This window comes from Magnolia sinica, chromosome 11 (genome assembly GCF_029962835.1).
Source record: "Magnolia sinica isolate HGM2019 chromosome 11, MsV1, whole genome shotgun sequence".
NCBI classification, from domain to species: domain Eukaryota; kingdom Viridiplantae; phylum Streptophyta; class Magnoliopsida; order Magnoliales; family Magnoliaceae; genus Magnolia; species Magnolia sinica.
This window is the reverse complement of record NC_080583.1, coordinates 57,475,048-57,491,555: the sequence shown is the minus strand read 5'-3', so window position 1 is coordinate 57,491,555 and position 16,508 is coordinate 57,475,048. Positions and strand designations below refer to the sequence as shown.

At 37.7% G+C, this 16,508-nt stretch overlaps 1 long non-coding RNA gene across 1 annotated transcript; it reads right to left on the bottom strand.

The window, feature by feature from the left end:
* Positions 1-2,771: 2,771 nt before the first annotated feature.
* On the bottom strand, positions 2,772-4,864 carry LOC131218381 (uncharacterized). Its single transcript, XR_009157681.1, has 3 exons — positions 4,449-4,864; positions 3,625-3,682; positions 2,772-3,362 (listed from the first exon to the last, which is right to left on the bottom strand). It is a non-coding gene; the product is annotated as an uncharacterized LOC131218381 (long non-coding RNA).
* Positions 4,865-16,508: the final 11,644 nt, after the last annotated feature.

Genomic DNA, 16,508 nt, shown 5'->3' with positions numbered 1-16,508 from the left:
AACGCCTAAGGATGGACTGTCAAGGATGTCCTCCCTCTTTAGACTGTCTGGAAGGTTCTAGGCTGCAAGGTGGGCCACACACATCTTGATTTTAGAGATATAAACAAGGAAAATAAAATAATCCAACCATAAGGGAAAGATCTCCGCCACATTGAGGCCCTTCCCTTCATCACACAATCACAATCATTCATTATATCATGATTTACATGGTTCCACATGAGCATAACTCATCCTACTCAAGATCTATGGTGGAGACGTCATCTCCACCAAGGATCAAGGGTCTAGATGATCCAAGGATCCTTAATCAAAGAAACAAAACCATGCAGGGGTCCATGGAGAATGACCCCTTGCATGGATCATGTATGCACAAAGGATGGGCTATAAGCCTCATCCATGAAGACATGGGGGCCACCACCATCATTTGATGGGCCCCACAAGCTTCAAAATGAAAGAAATGGAAAATAACATCTATGGAATTAAAGAAATCAGAAATTTCTAAGGAACACCCACCTTAAGATCTATCTTCAATCCTACACCACAATGATCCTCTAGCTCCAAGGAAAAGCTTTCTATGGTGGAGATGAGTTGGGAATGGTTAGATTGGAGGGGATTAGAGAGAAGGAGGGCTGGAGAAAGGGAGAGGGTGGGGATGGTTTGGGCTCTAGTAAGGAGAAGAGAATGAGAAAATGAGAGGGAAATGGGATTGCTAGGGAGATGTAACCAAGAGCAATAATTAGTTTTTCTGAAAGAGGCTAGCAATGATGGTTTAGAGAAGATAAAAGCAATCATAGTCATGGGAGAAGCAACCCATGCTTAGTCTAGGGAGGTTATAGGGTAGGCTATAGAGTTGCCTTTTTAAAAAGTTATGCATAGGATGATGTCATCAATCATGGAAAAATGTGCAATGCTAAGGTGGGTCCCACCAAATCACACATCAACGGCCTAGAATGAGCGCGGCCCACAACTCATGATCTACAACTCGGATTGCCACACGAGACGCAGCGATGATGCGGTCGCTATGGTAATAAATTTGGGTTAATCCAGGTTGGGTCTACGTGACCGGACTTGAGGATGATCGCAAACACTAATCGAAAGTCGCGAGTCGCCGAACTTCGACCGGTAGGACCACGGGAACAAGAGAAACGGAATGCATACTTACACACACACATGCACACACATGAACTCGGGTCGGGTCTTACACTTGCAAAGCCATAAGTAAAAGCATACTGATGAAATTCTAAAGACAAGATGGCAATATATTCTATATGAAAAGTAAAGCAGGCCTACATAAGCAAATGTTAATACTAAACAATGTTGTATATTAGAGGCATTTCATTGTACCATTATTGTGAAAACTCAACATCATTATAGAGGACCTTTTTTTACAAGTATGTTCAAAGATGATAGATCAATTGACACTTGATGTAAACTTGTCTGATGATTACTTCACAAAAACATTATCATGACAATTGCACAAAGCGGATGGGAAGAACACTTAGCATCTAGACTTCTTGAACGCAATGAAGCACATCAAAATGCAATGAAGTTCAAATTCAAAATGCAATGGAGTACATCATGATCATTTAAATGAATGCTTAATACACAAATTTTTTTTTAGAGGGAATGCTACAAACCTGAAATAAATTTGAGTCCTTTATATCTGGCCACAGCTCCTTCAAGAAAACAATCATCATGCATACTAGGTCTTGATACCTGTCCAAAGATAAAATAAGTAGGATAAGAAGAAGAAGTGAATGATTTGAGTCCTAGGTCATCTATTGTAGAGTGAAGCATTCCTTTATAAATGAATAGGAAAGCTGAACAAGGAAAATCATGGAGCATGCAAGAGGTAAAGACAAAGGCTGCAAAAGGCTCATGGATATTTCCTGAGCCGACATTCAAGTTAAAGTATTAAGCGAAGAAATTCAAAGGTTTTATAACAATGTTTTGACAGAATAACAAAACTATCAGGCTACAAGTTGAGCCCATAGACAATTACATGAGCAAAGAAATCATTTTACCCCATATTTGCATAGTTCCATGTTATTTCATCCTTGCGATAGACAGTTCTTTGAAAATCTTATTTCTTTAATATTCAAATTGGGTTCAAAGGTGACTATTATATGATTTGATTGATGCACCATGGTTCACGCTGTTTCCAGTTCCAGCACACTACTGGAGAACATTTTTTTTAGTGCACATAGGTAGGAGGATCTTCAAGTGCTTGGGTTTCATCTCTTTCAATGTTTCACTATTTACCATAGTAATGCATGTCAAGAATATTTTACTAACATCTATAAGCTAAGAAGATATCAATTTAAAAAGTTCTAAAACATGAGATGGAGGATACAAGACTTGAAGGCACACAAGAGGGTTTGTCTGTAACAATCATAACTATGACAAAAAAAAAAAAAACACGAGCTGTCAGTATATTAAAGGGAAGACTCAAAATGCATGAGTTACCTGATAAAAGAAGACGCTCTACCTTCTAACAGCTGAAACCAGGCCATATTTGATGTTTTCTACATATTCAGAAAACTTTTCAGCAACACTTTATGAGAAAGTAATGTTGAAGGATCATCACAGCTGAAACCAGGCCATATTTGATGTTTTCTACAAATTCAAAATTACATCATCATCACAGCTGAATATCAAGTTTGAATTCTAAAATGTTTCAAGATCTAAATAAAATTACAAGTGAATTTTCCTCTAATTTCATCAATTATGAGAAAATATATTCAAATCATTGAATGAAGAAATCCAATAAAAAAAGCTAATCAAATAATAATAAATCATTTACTCAAGAAATAACAGAAACTGGGCCATCTCATCCAGATCGTGGGCATAACTGTTTGAAAGAGAAAATGGTCTGCAGCCCATATTCAATGATTGAAACCAGACAGTGAGGATCATCAGTATGATTTATGGGAAATGGTCTATGGACAAGAGAAACATTAGACGATCTAACTTAAAGGAAACCAAATGGAAGAGACCCAATCTCAGCAATAAACTTACATTAACGAAATTTGGGTAGAAGAGGACGCGAGCGCGGTTATTCAAGACATCAATGGCAGCGTTGTCGATGCTTGGGAGCCATTTGATGGCCTTCTCGACAGATCCAGTGCAAGCAGAACAAGTCATTCCAATGACAGAGGAGAGCTGTTTTCACCTGGGAGCGTTCCAAATCTTCAAATCCTTTGGGGTATTTAGGCATGGAGGGGTAATGAGGCCTGGGGGAGAGATCTCGAGAGCTCGAGATCTCGCTGTGAAAGCAAGCGAATGCTAGGAACTTGCTCTCCATCCTTCTTTTTTTCCTTCTCTTCGAAGAAGCACTTTTTTTTTTTTTTTTGAAAATCTGTTTTCTGGAGAAGAAGACAAAACTAGGAATTGTTAAGTACCTTTGGTTGTCCAGTAAGCTTTTATCCATTCATATATTCAAATATTTTTCTGATGCCTGAAACAATTACACAATTTGAAAATGGTCATTTCATGCAACCTCCAAAAAATAAGATGATCTTGTGAAAGACCAGATTTTATTTTAAAGAAAAGAACAAGGAATTCAGTTATTCTGTTCATCATTAATCTTGAATCTACAAAAATAAATTACTTTAGATAAAAGCACACCTCTGCAACTTGAAGAGCGTGTTTGAGGCCGATTGCCACTCTCACTAACCTCAATAGCCTGAAATCATTTCAAACCCATCATGAAAGAAAGAAAGAAAGAAAGAAAGAAAAAAAAAACTACTCTAGGAGGGTTGTGTTTGGATATCCAACTAACTCCCATGAATTTTTATTTTATTTTTTTCACAAGGAGAAATATTTGCACTCCCTCAACATTATTGCAATTGTTCTTTTGTTTTCTTTTCTTTCTACTTGAACTTAAAAGAACGTTATCATGCGTTGATTCCAGTCAATCACTCTGGATAATGTGGGATTAATCCAATTCCAAGCATTTCATGTTGTCAAGTATCCACAAGCAGCATAAAAATCATCTAATCCCCTTTTTTTCTATCTGGACATATAAACCTCATGAGCATACTGAAATTAGAGCACACCAAAATACTTGAGGCAAGGATATGCAAGAAGTACTCGTGTTTTCAGTTTTGACAAGTGAGGCCCATGGTTCTATGATCCAAACCATTAGTCTGCTATACCACACCATAGATGGACCATGACTCATAATCCACTCCCCCACCCTCCACCCCCAACGAAATTGGAAGATCCTAACCATCAATCTTGGACCTTTTTTTTTTCTCCTTGGTGGTTTACTTTCGAGCCAAAAATTGAATGGTTGGGATTATCCCGTTGGGGGAGATCTCTAGATCAAGGTCCACCCACATGGAGGCCCAATGCACCAATGATCTACATCACTAAATATACTCTCAATAGCCATATAATCGCTCTAAAAAAGTATATGAAAACTTCAATAGAGAGAGAGAGAGATGAACTTGTCGGATGGGATGCGTATCGGGCCGAATGTATCTCTCTCCTCCCTACTGAATTACTGAAAGAGTCTTGCGGGACTAACTACTGAATTTTTGTGACAGAGGATGAAAATCCTATAGGACTTGTGTCTTTTGCCAAGAAAGTTTACGATCGTTCAAATGAATTTCAAGAGCCAAAGCGGTTGTAGCTTCTTCCGACTTTGAGTATTCAATGTAAGCAAAATGCTTTGAATCCGTAATGCTGCATTCAACAACAGTACCACAGTAGCTAAAAAGTTGTTTCAGCTGGTCTGCCATAAGAAGGGGACTGAGATTGCTAACTTGAAGTGTTTTTTTTAGGGCAACAGCCTTCGCAACTTTTTCAGGTGAACCTGATATAAACAACACAATTAATAAGTTAAAAAGAAATTTCCTAAAAGGGCACAACCACAAGCACAAGCAAGCGTTCAATAAGCTTTTACATCTACAAAAAGAAAAAGAAAAAAAACAGTATTAAAAATTAAACAAGCTCCTTGTACCCTACAAAGTACAAACTTCTCTGAAAAAGAAACAGTAAGTATTTCTTTTTTTTGCTACTGTTGTCGCTGCTTCCTGTGATGGGGATGTATCATGTCATGTATTTCTATCTTTTTCCACAATAACTATAGCATTCATCCAAAAAAGAAACAATAAACACTCATTTTGACAATTTTCTAAGGAGAAAAGGTTCAATTCGAAAATAAATTTACCATTTCAACGGAGAATAAAAAGCTAGTAGTGAAGTTAAAAAGTTATAACCTGCTTAATACAAACCACCAAGAAGCAACAATCCGTAAAATTCATCTGCCTTAAACAACATAATTGCCACATTACATATGGATATTTTTGACAATTTTCCAAGGAGAAAAGGCTCAATTCTGAAATAAATTTACCATTTCAATGGAGAATAAAAAGTTAGTAGTGAAGTTTCAAGTCATAACCTGCTTAATACAAACCACCAAGAAGAAACAACCCGTAAAATTCATCTGCCTTAAACAACATAATTTCCACATTACATATGGATATTTTATCGCATCATTTCCTAGGTAAAAAGATCTTGTAAAATAGTAACAAGCATGTTATATTTTTATTCTAATTAACTGTTTTTTTTTTATCAGCCAGTAGCAGGTTTCCATATGCTCATTCAAGATTTTGTCACCAGTTCTGTTCATAAATTTTACTCCACTTATCGTCCAATGATCTCAGCAAAATCAACACAAAGTTGTGTGAAGAGATAACATGTAAAATAGAAATCAAACAAGGCTGTCCATGTAGCTTCATCACAGTGACAAATTTGTAGGCATGTAAAATAGAAATCAAACAAGGCTGTCCACACATAGATAAGTTTGCAAGTTGTGGGCATGCAAAATTAGTGAAATGGAAACATTGTTGTGAAGTACTGCCCTATAGCAAGCAAGGATGCCAATCAAGTACTAAAACAAGCTAACGATGTTGCTCTCCACTAACTTTTCATCTATAAATTTTATCATAGAGAATGATATAGTACTAGAGAGTTACAAAGGCAAACGATAAATGAAAACGATACGTGCAGGTTTCTCACTAGAGACAGCTAGCAGAATCAAACTGACGAGTTGTACCATAAAAATTAACACCTTTTTCTTGTGACTCGCAGAAAAGCATCCCATTAAGAAAGTTCCAAAAGAAAATAAAGTTTTTTTTTAAATAATTTTTTAGAGAATTAATAAGTCAAGAAAAATAAAAAACAACAACCAAAAACTTCCAAAATGTAATCGATTCAAATTCTTATCATTCTTATCATATGATTGACTTCCAAGTTCTAACTTCTATACCATGATGTTGTAGTAAAAGAAAAACTGTGGAAGGAGAAAATAAGATAATAACATGCTAGAGGCAATTACCACCATTACCATAAGGAACTCAAGAATCTAACAGGAGAAAACAAGCAACTCACTCAAGCAATGAAAACTCAGTATACAATAGAGAAGCTAATGAAAACTCAAGCATTGATGGAATCCCAATGCCTACCGTTCCACTTGTATCTCATGTCATTAACTGTAATTACCAAACACAATAGAAGACAATAAAAACTTAGTATACAACATTTTAAAGAAGCATTATAAATTTTAAAAGAAGCTTCAATATAACAAAGTTTCTTCAAAATAGTATCAAAATGGCAAAACACAAATTTTAAAAGAAGCATTATCAAAAGGTAGCCCAACTATGATAATGCAGCCCAACTAATCCTAAAATTAGAACCTGGAACTTATAAAGGTATGGAAAGCATTCCAACTGATCCTGAAGAAGTTCAACATTATCCAATGGATTTTTTGATAGGTCATCTGGAAATCTGCAATAGAGATCAAGATACAAAAGAACTTGTTCACAGATCAAAGCTTCAATATTCATTCACGACAGCACATCAAGGTATAGGAACGAAACCATTAACAGAGTTGCAGTGATCTTGGGCAATGTATGAAAGCAAAGATTATCACTATGTATAGAAAATGTAGAAAGGTATTGTATCAATTTAGAGGCTCGAGTAGTGAGAAATATCAATGAAGAGAAAGCATAAAAAAAGACTCTCCCTGTTAAAAAATATCAATGGTGAGAAAGCATATAAATAAATAAATAAATAAAAGTCAGATTTTTTTTTTAATTTTTTTTTCAATCCATAACAAAGGTAATCTGTGCTTTTTCTATATATTCACCACCTTCTAAATCACATTAAGTTGAAGATTTATTCTACTAAAGCAAAAATAAAATAAAATAAAGGGGCCAGATTTTTTCAATCCCCCTCAATCTGAATACAACTTCAAAATCATCTTGAGATGCTCCAAATCTCTGAAATAAACAATAGAAAATTAAAAAATAAAATAAAAAATTATTTCTAATAAAGGAAAATAAAAATATTTTTTTCCCAATACTCCCATGGTTTCAAATCATCTCAAGAAACTCCAAAATTCTGAAATAAACTTCCTAAGCTACAATGGAAATAAAAATTGAAAATATCAGTTTCTCAACAAAACCTGAAAGGAGATAGAATTTCACAAATGTTACCAAGTACCGAAGGCATTATCTTTTCTCTTTTCTTTTTTTTTTCTTTTTTTTTTTTTTTTTCAATTTCTTTGTTTTTCCTCCTAATCCAAGAACTACACTAAAAAAGATTTATGAAATTAAAGAAAATTGAATAAATAAATAAATTAATATTCAAAAGATCTAAATCATCAAACCACAAAAAAGTAGATAAATAAAAATAAAAAACCCATGAAACAATCTCGACATCAAGAGATCCAGCACATCACTTATGCAACATAGATAATGATGTTCAGATTTTGTTCATATTAATGAGTTAAACATGAGTGAGATTATATCAAAACAACATATCATACTCCAGCTATAATTTAATTAAGCAAGCGAAAGACTGAAACATATATATTTGAACGGTAAGTGTTTCACAACCTCCAGAGTATGATTATGTAACTGGGCAGAATATATACATGTATTGTTCCAAAATAAACAAAATATCAAAATGTAAAGTATCCATCTAATCCATATGTCCCTATAATCCCGTCAAATCAGTACTAGGTCTACATAGACCCACCTAAGAGTTGAACGTACGAGAATTCTTCCTCCTCGTCTATGAAGTCCAACTCCGATGCATAAGCTTCGTCACCACTTGCATTTACAACAGAGTCTGGTTGCTGTTTTAAAACACTGTCCCAAGGTGGGAGTGAGTGATCAACTCAGTGGTAGTATAAGGCAAAGGTTAACATGTTATCAATTCAATCAAGCAGTAATGATAAAGGAGTACAACAATCATTCCCTAACTACTCTTGTTAATGCAGGGATGGTATGCAGCAATGATGTATACCCTCGCACAAAGCTCCCTCACAACCAACTCCAACAACCAAGTTCGCGCATGACAACCTCCTTACAGTGCACCTTCCTTGCTAAAGCACATGCAATACGGTGCATGGTCGTGTTAGCCGAGTAATTAATTTAGGCTTATTCATACAGCAAATTTGGGAAGTTAAGGTACCTCCCTTTATATCATTGACCCAAACCGAAGGATCCATCTAGGGTCGTCAATCCTAGTTAACCACATACGATAGGCAAATTGTAGGGCATCACCCTTAATGGAAAGCAGACGATAGGCAAATTTAAAAGTTTATACTCTCGGTCACTACGGGGAGACTCTTCACCTCAGCATAGGCTGACAGCTCGAACATGATGTCCCACACCACCATGCCCAACTCACAAGTTTGGGTTGCTTGCTGGTCACTACGGGGAGGCTCATTACCCCAGCGTAGCTGATAGCTCAACCATAGTGTCCCATACCACCATGCCTACTCATGAGTCTTAGCGGATCGTAGTACCATGGTTGAAATGGGCTTTTACATTGGTAAGTGGTACCTTAGATTCAAGCAATGATGTCTATACATGGTAAATACACAATAAGCCAATCAGTTTATTTGGCAAGTTCGATTGGTACGAGCACACGTAGACTTGATCAACATGGAGCGCATAAGCACCCCTTGTGGCCTAACCACTGTCGACAATCGTCGTGCGACACGGATTCGTCGAGTTACCCAATGTGGCGAGACTAATTCAGTCCCCTATACATGTATTGTTACCGATTGCCTGGGCTACATTGTAGCCCCAATCTTACTTAGATGCAATAGATAAACACATATGATAATCATATCAGCATTTAACAAAAATTCCAAATAAATCTCTCATTTGGGCATTTCATCAAGCACATTGAACACGTTACCAAACATTTGCGTTTCATCCATAAATTGCATAGACGAAATTAAGATTACATAAAGGAAACTATACATATGGATAAGATAATTGAGGATCCTATCTCAATACCCTTACTAAATACAATTCCTCAACAATTTCTCATTCAGACATTTTACCAAACACTTAGACTACACATTACTAAATACATAGACTAGATTAGTTACGACATGAACTATAGAAATTCTTTACACAAAGAGATCGTTATACATATGACAAACATGAATCCTAGGTTTACAGTCATGACAAGCACAAATCACAATTTCATGTTCATTCAAACATTTCAAGAAACACATGGAATGCATCTTGTATTCAACATAGTTCAAACATGCATAATATATTGAAAACGTCATAACTAAGATCATATGGCAGCAATCAAGTCAGACATAAATCATTAGCTAACATTGAAAGTATTGAAAACCACAACCCGAACGTTTGTAGTCCGCACCTTCCATTGGAATACTCAATTCGGACTCGGTTCAAACACTACATTTCTGAATACAGAACAACGGGTACCTAAACCATGAAATAGGTTAGCTAGTTTATCGATTACTCAATTAGGATTTGTAAATCAAGATTAGGTTAGGATTTCTTATCCAAATCATAACCAGAAATGATTTTGTAGCGAAGTGGGGAGGTGAATCCATACATGTAGTTGTGGGAAAGAATCCCAGCAAAGATCTCCAAGAATTCTTCTTCCTTCCTTCCTCCTTTCTCTCCCTCTCTCTCTCTCTCTCTCTCTCTCTCTCTCTCTCGCCCTTAGGGTTTTTAGAAAATTCGTATGAGGGAGAGATGGGGTGGTTTAAGGGCTTTATATAGGCCCAGAACTGATGTAAATGGCCCTAGGGCCATGGTATACTTAGTTTATAACCAAAGGAGCCTATTTTTGATGAACGGGGCTCATCTGGAGGTCCACTACTCACTTACGTCGTGGGGCAACTTCTCTGACAATGGATTTATACTAGGATGTGATTTCAGTACGATTGGATAGGCCAATCAGCCGTGGAGGACCCATATTAGATTAACGGTCATACTTGCTCGATCGAGGCCAGAAGTATACGGATACGTGTAGCGAAATTTTCCTTTTCTATGGGTGAAGTTTGGTCAGAAACTGACGATCCAAAAGCATAAGCAAAAGGCCCAATTTACTTAAGTTTCAATACGTTTTCTAAAGATATTCGCGTTTCTCACATACTTTACTCAGGGCTTAAGTTATGCATTTCTGGACACAGTTTGGGCTCGAGTCCCGCGATGGTTGTCAAGCCCGGTAGGACGATTATAACCCTATAGTTTCATGGTCATCGGACTTTCGACGTGTGGTCCAGGTCCGATACGGAGTTTCAATGTACTCCCGAGAGCGACAAGCTCATGGGATTTTGCCTAGGTTTTTAAGTGGTGTTGAGTTAGCGGTATTACTAGTTTAGGTATTGCCATTTGTGTAAATGGTGGTTTGAGCTAATTCCACTGATTAATTAGTTTAGTACTTAATTAATTTTAATCTAAATTTCTACAGAAAACGGTCCTTAGGTCTTTCTGCCTGAGGTGGTACTTGGGTCTTTGTCCAGATTTTTCTGAGACGTTACAAAAAGCAGAAAAATAAAAATAAAAATCCCATGAAACAATCTCGACATAAAAATGCAGCTCCAGAAACCCTCGAAATTTGTTGGATAGCACATGCGACTTAAGAAACGCTACAAACATAATGGAGTTTGATGAAACCCTAACCTTACAATGCATGAGGATGAGATTGAAAGGTCTGCCCTAAATTGATAAAATGGGGAATGAGGAATTAGAAGAAACCTTAGATCCGATGCGAGCATGAGAACCGAACAGGTCTGCCATTGTAAACATGAGCTTGTTGAGATTTGTGAATCTAAAGGGGAGATCTCTCCTCCAGTATTTAAATTGACAGAGAGAGAGAGAGGCTGTCATTTTTTGGAGAGAGAGAGAGAGAGAGGGAGAGAGAGAGAGGGAATGGGGGAGACGTAGAGAGAGAGGCCGTTGGTTTTGGGAGAGGAGGGAATAGGAGAGAGGGGGGCGGTAAGGTTTTTTTACTGGGACATTTGTGGGTGGCTGGTTTTGTTATGGTTGGAAAATGTTACTTTGATGGATTTTTTAGCACACACATTTCTTTCAACCGTAGGTGGCCACACGAACTGTCGGCTATGCATGTTGACCACATCAAAAATGTGTCGACAAAGCTGTTGTTTCTTGCAGTGGGTGCATTTGGATGCTTAGTTGGATGAAATTTCTAAACAAAAATAATAATAATAAAACATAAAATAAAATTTTAAACACAAAAGAAATGACTGAAATAAATGTTAACAAATTTAATTCATTAATTGCGATGATAGTTAGTCCCTAACTGCAATTGTATACTTTTTCAACATGAACTTGAAACGATATTCCAAGTTGCTCCTTGAGTTAGGCCACTTCCATATAATTAAATTGAAACATAACAATTCTATTGAATTGAGCATCCAATTATGTACGTTAGACTAAGACCCAACCTGCATGTTAGAGAGAGAGAGAGAGAGTGACAAAGCATATCCTCAGTCAAACATCATAAAATTCCAAGAAAAAGAAAATGTATAATAAGAGATGCCTACTTGGGCATCTTGCTCTTCTTTTAGAACAAGATATAACACTTGGGTCTCCCATACACTTTTCAATCTTCTTATTGTCGAGTCCTATCCAAATGCAACAAATACCATTAAAGTAGTTCCAAATCATAAATGACATACATAAAAGTGAAAAGGGAGAAACAATATCTATAGAATCTGTTTCATACTCATCAAACAATATTAAACTTACCAAGAGATTTGATGACAACATCTGCACATTCTCTATTGTACTTTTTCCACTTCTTGGGGCATATTATTTGGAAATCAGTTACATAATCCCATCAAATTCAATGTCTTTTGGAAAACTTGATGATTTAAAACTAGAAAATTCGATATCAACCCATACATATAAAATAATGAATTCTCCATCGAAAGCCAGAATACACCAAATGAATCGAATCATTTTATTTTAGAAAAAATAATGAGAAAAGAATCTTTCAAAAAGGAAAAAAAAGGAAAAAAAAGAAAGACAAAGAAAGAAAGAATAAAGAATGCACTCCAATATGTTTGAGGATAGTTATCACAAATAAAAGCAATCACACCTCAGTTCCATGTACAGCTGACTACAATTTCCTGTAATCTACTTCACCACAATCCACCTTTCCAGCTGCTATAAACAATAGAGAATGAAAAGAAACTTGCTGCCCCCATTACAACATTCAGCATCCCCGGCCACTAAACATTTTTGGACCCCGCAGAAGGAGCCCCAACGTCAACCAGCTGGTTCATGAAGGTAATAGCCTTTATTACAACATTCTCAGTCTACGGACAAGGCTACAACTCTCGCTGATAGGAAGGAACTCCCATGCCCACATATCCCTTCCCATAAATCTCATGATAGCCCTATATATAGTCCTCATGCTTGGTAGAACATGGATGGGTTGCTGTTGAAAGAGTTCACCAACGACTGAGCTCCAAATGCAATCCACATTTCTTACCAATCATTTGGACCACTATGCAATCAACAATAATTACAAACAGGGAACGAACAAATGCCACAAAGTAGCTACACCTCGAGCTCCATTCCAACTACATTTGAGACCTAAATCACTCAAATTCCTACTTCTAAAAATCCTCAGATTGCCAAAATCCTAGAATCCCCAAATCTCCAATTTGTAAAATCATAAAAACTCAAATTTGGGGTCCACATTCACATATGGAAGCCCTAAAATCCCCAAATTCAAATTGAAAATCAACAAATTATGAAATCCCCAAATCTTAAATCGGCGTTGAGATTGAGAGAAATACATCACGTCCATGAATCTAATTCAATTAAGCTTCAAAGAGAGAGCCGGGGGGGGGGGGGTGCGTGATTGAGAGGGAATGAAGGTAGTACGTGCGTGGGTGTTGAGGGTCAAATATTGCATATTATCCCCGATTTATATATTGGTTTTATGAACATGATAATGCTTAAAGTTCTAATTTACTCATGTTTGTGTTGTAAGGTGAATTTAAGAGCTTGGATTGAAAAGGGTACTAAAAGCATGGATTTGATGCTCAAGAATCACGAAGGCAAGAGATGGATCTTATGAGACCAAGATTGAAGAATTCGCATGCCAAAGATCCAAGAAAATCAAGTGAGGAATAAATAGAATCAAAGATTTGAAGTGAAGAAAAGGAATCCTAAAATCGTCTTAAAAAAACATATTCTAAAACTCTGGGTCATTTTGTGAAATTGCGCAGAGTGAAGTCTATTTTGAGAAACTTCGCAGAGTGAAGTCTAGTATAGCAAACTGCGTAAATTTGAGGCAGTTTCTAGAGTTTTCCAACTAAGTGCGAAAGTTGGAGTTCCACAATTATAAATAGGACTCCCTAAGATGTTCCTAGGCATCTTCTACGGTTCAAGGAGTGGTGCAAAAGGGTGGAGAAGTCATTGCCAAGAGTTTTTATTCTTATTCCTTAGTTGTTTTCATGCTTTCTTCTAGGGTTTTAAATCCAATCATGTCTATGGTTGGCTAAACCTCTTAACTAGGGCTAAGAGGTGAAGCTTGTAACATGATGGGATGTTTCTACTTTGATTCATGTTTATGTTGAAATCCATGGAATCTAATTTGATATTTAAGGAATACTTTCAGTTTTTAATGATTTATTGTGACTCAAATTACAGTAGATTTGCAATAGCTTTGAGTATCTTCTTTTCATGATTTGAGATTGTGAAATTAGTAAGTCCTGTTGTTCACCATCGCCCCTTGGGCATGATCAGGTGATGGAATCTTTCCTAATTTTCACAATTCCCCTGCTTTGAAATTACGGGATTGATAAATCCTATTATTTGCCATTGTCTCCTAGGAATAGTTTGGTGATGGAATCCCTACCAATTATCATAGTTCTCCTTCATTGAGAAATGGTCAATGGAAGTTCAGATTTGGTTTTATTGATATATTTTCCAATTGGATATGATAGGACTCCAATTCTAATTGTATTACTTGAATCAAGCAAGAGGACTCCCTGATCACTACAAGTGGATCCTTTCCACCCTAGTTCACACCTTTAAATTCTTAGTTTTAATTACTCTGTTCACAATTACTCTCTCAAATACTTCAGAATTAGTTTCACATGTTCTTCTAGTTCTACTTCTAGTTAATTTCATAAATGTACAAGTTTCAGTCCCTGTAGATTTGACCTCGGTCTTACCGAGATTATTACTACATTGTGACCCTACACTTAGGGTTGTGAACAAGTTTTTGGCATCGTTATGGGGACTGACGGTTGCGTTTTATAGATTTGAATAGTTTTGGAATTAGGTTAAGAGTAGGATTTTTCTACTTTCAATTTTTAAGTTAGGGTGTCAGGCCTGTGTCCTAGTGACCATTCCATTCCGTTGGATCCCGCGGTCCTCCCGGTCGAATTTCGATGACCCGCGACTTGTAGTTAGCATTTGCCCATGAACCTAAGCTTTTACCTGTTAACCTAAGGCCTATGTCATTCTGACGCTGTGTCTCATGCGTCAATGCGATGCTTAGATCATAAGATATGGTCCGCGCATTATTATGACCATTGATCGCTTGATTACGGGACTCACCTATCCCAGTTGTTGCATTTCCCTAGAAAACCATCATTAGGATGATGTCACCCCTAGGGTGACATCACGCTACCCTAGCCCATACCCCCATGCTCTTATAAGATATGATGACTTGTTAGCCATGCTTTCTTACACCTATCATCATTGCCTAGCTAAGAGAGCTAGCAATCATTACCCCTTCTCTCTCTCTTATCTCTCTCCCTCTCCCTTTCATTTCTCATTTTTCCATTGCAATGGCCATGGACATCCCACCCATCTCCAAATTTCAAGCCACTTCCACTCTCTAGTCCTCTCAATCTAACCCTCCAAACACCATCTCAACCATTGATTTCACTTCCCTTGGAGCTCTAGAATCTAGTGGTGGAAGAAGAAGTTCAAGATCCAAGGTGGGTGCATGTTTAGGACTAGATCTTGTTTTCCTTTCTTTGATCTTTATCTTTTATTACTTAAGATTATGTAGGACCCACCAATCAATGGTGGAGATCCTACTTGACCCTTTAGATGTGGCCAATGGTCCATCCTTGATGAATGCATGATTCATGATGGGGCCATTCTTCATGGACCCCGTCATGATGTTTTTATTGAATCCATGCTATTGATTGGTCATCTAGACCCTTAATTTATAGTGGGGATGTCATCCCCACCTCATATTTTTTTTATGTAGGGCCATGCAATGCATGGGACCCATCTTGATGAAGGTAGGATGTATGATGCATGTACTGAGGGACCCATAGTGGCGGGGCCCCTCCATCACCCATTTTCTCTCTCTCTCTCTCTCTCTCTCTCTCTTTCCTTATATGATGGCTCACCTGATGATGCATGTTGTTGTCCATACATGGGATGATCACACATCTAGATTTTTGGGACACCTTGTTGCCCATTTTCGGGCCAATATGGATAAGGGAAATCACAAGAACTAGCCTTATTTTCTGGATGGGTGGCCCACCCATGTGGACCCCTTGCATGAAGTATGTATTTTATCCAACCTGACCATCCGTGGGGCCCACCTTGCTGATGTCCAGCCCCTGAACGAAGGAGAATGCAAATATTAGCTTTGATGTAAAGCTATGGTGGGCCACACGTGTGGACCCACCTTGAAGGTATGTATTCTATACCCACGCCGTCTGTCTGTTTGATGGACGTGGGACCCACCCCACACGTGCTGCACATGTGGGGGTGGGGTCCACCTTGAAACATGCATTTTTGCATCCACACCGTCCAGCCCACTGGATGGTGGGACTCCACCTTAATGTATGTGTTTTATCCATGTTGTTTGTCCATTTACCGGACGTGGGACACACCCCACACATGCTGCACGTGTGGGGGTGGGGCCCACCATGTGATATGTGTTGGATTAGCACCGTCCAGACCCTGGTTGATGGGGCCCGCTATGATATATGTGTTTTATCCACCCCACCCATCCATGGACCTCGCATGATGTATCTGTTTTTTTTCATTGTCGTCCATCTAGATGGGCTGGATGTGGGCCCACCCTGCTGAACGTGTTTGATCCAAGTCGTCCATCTATGGGTTGCACGTCTAGCAGGCCACCATGATGTGTGTGTTGTATATCCAGGCCGTCTAGCGGCGGGGCCCTACCGTGATGTATGTATT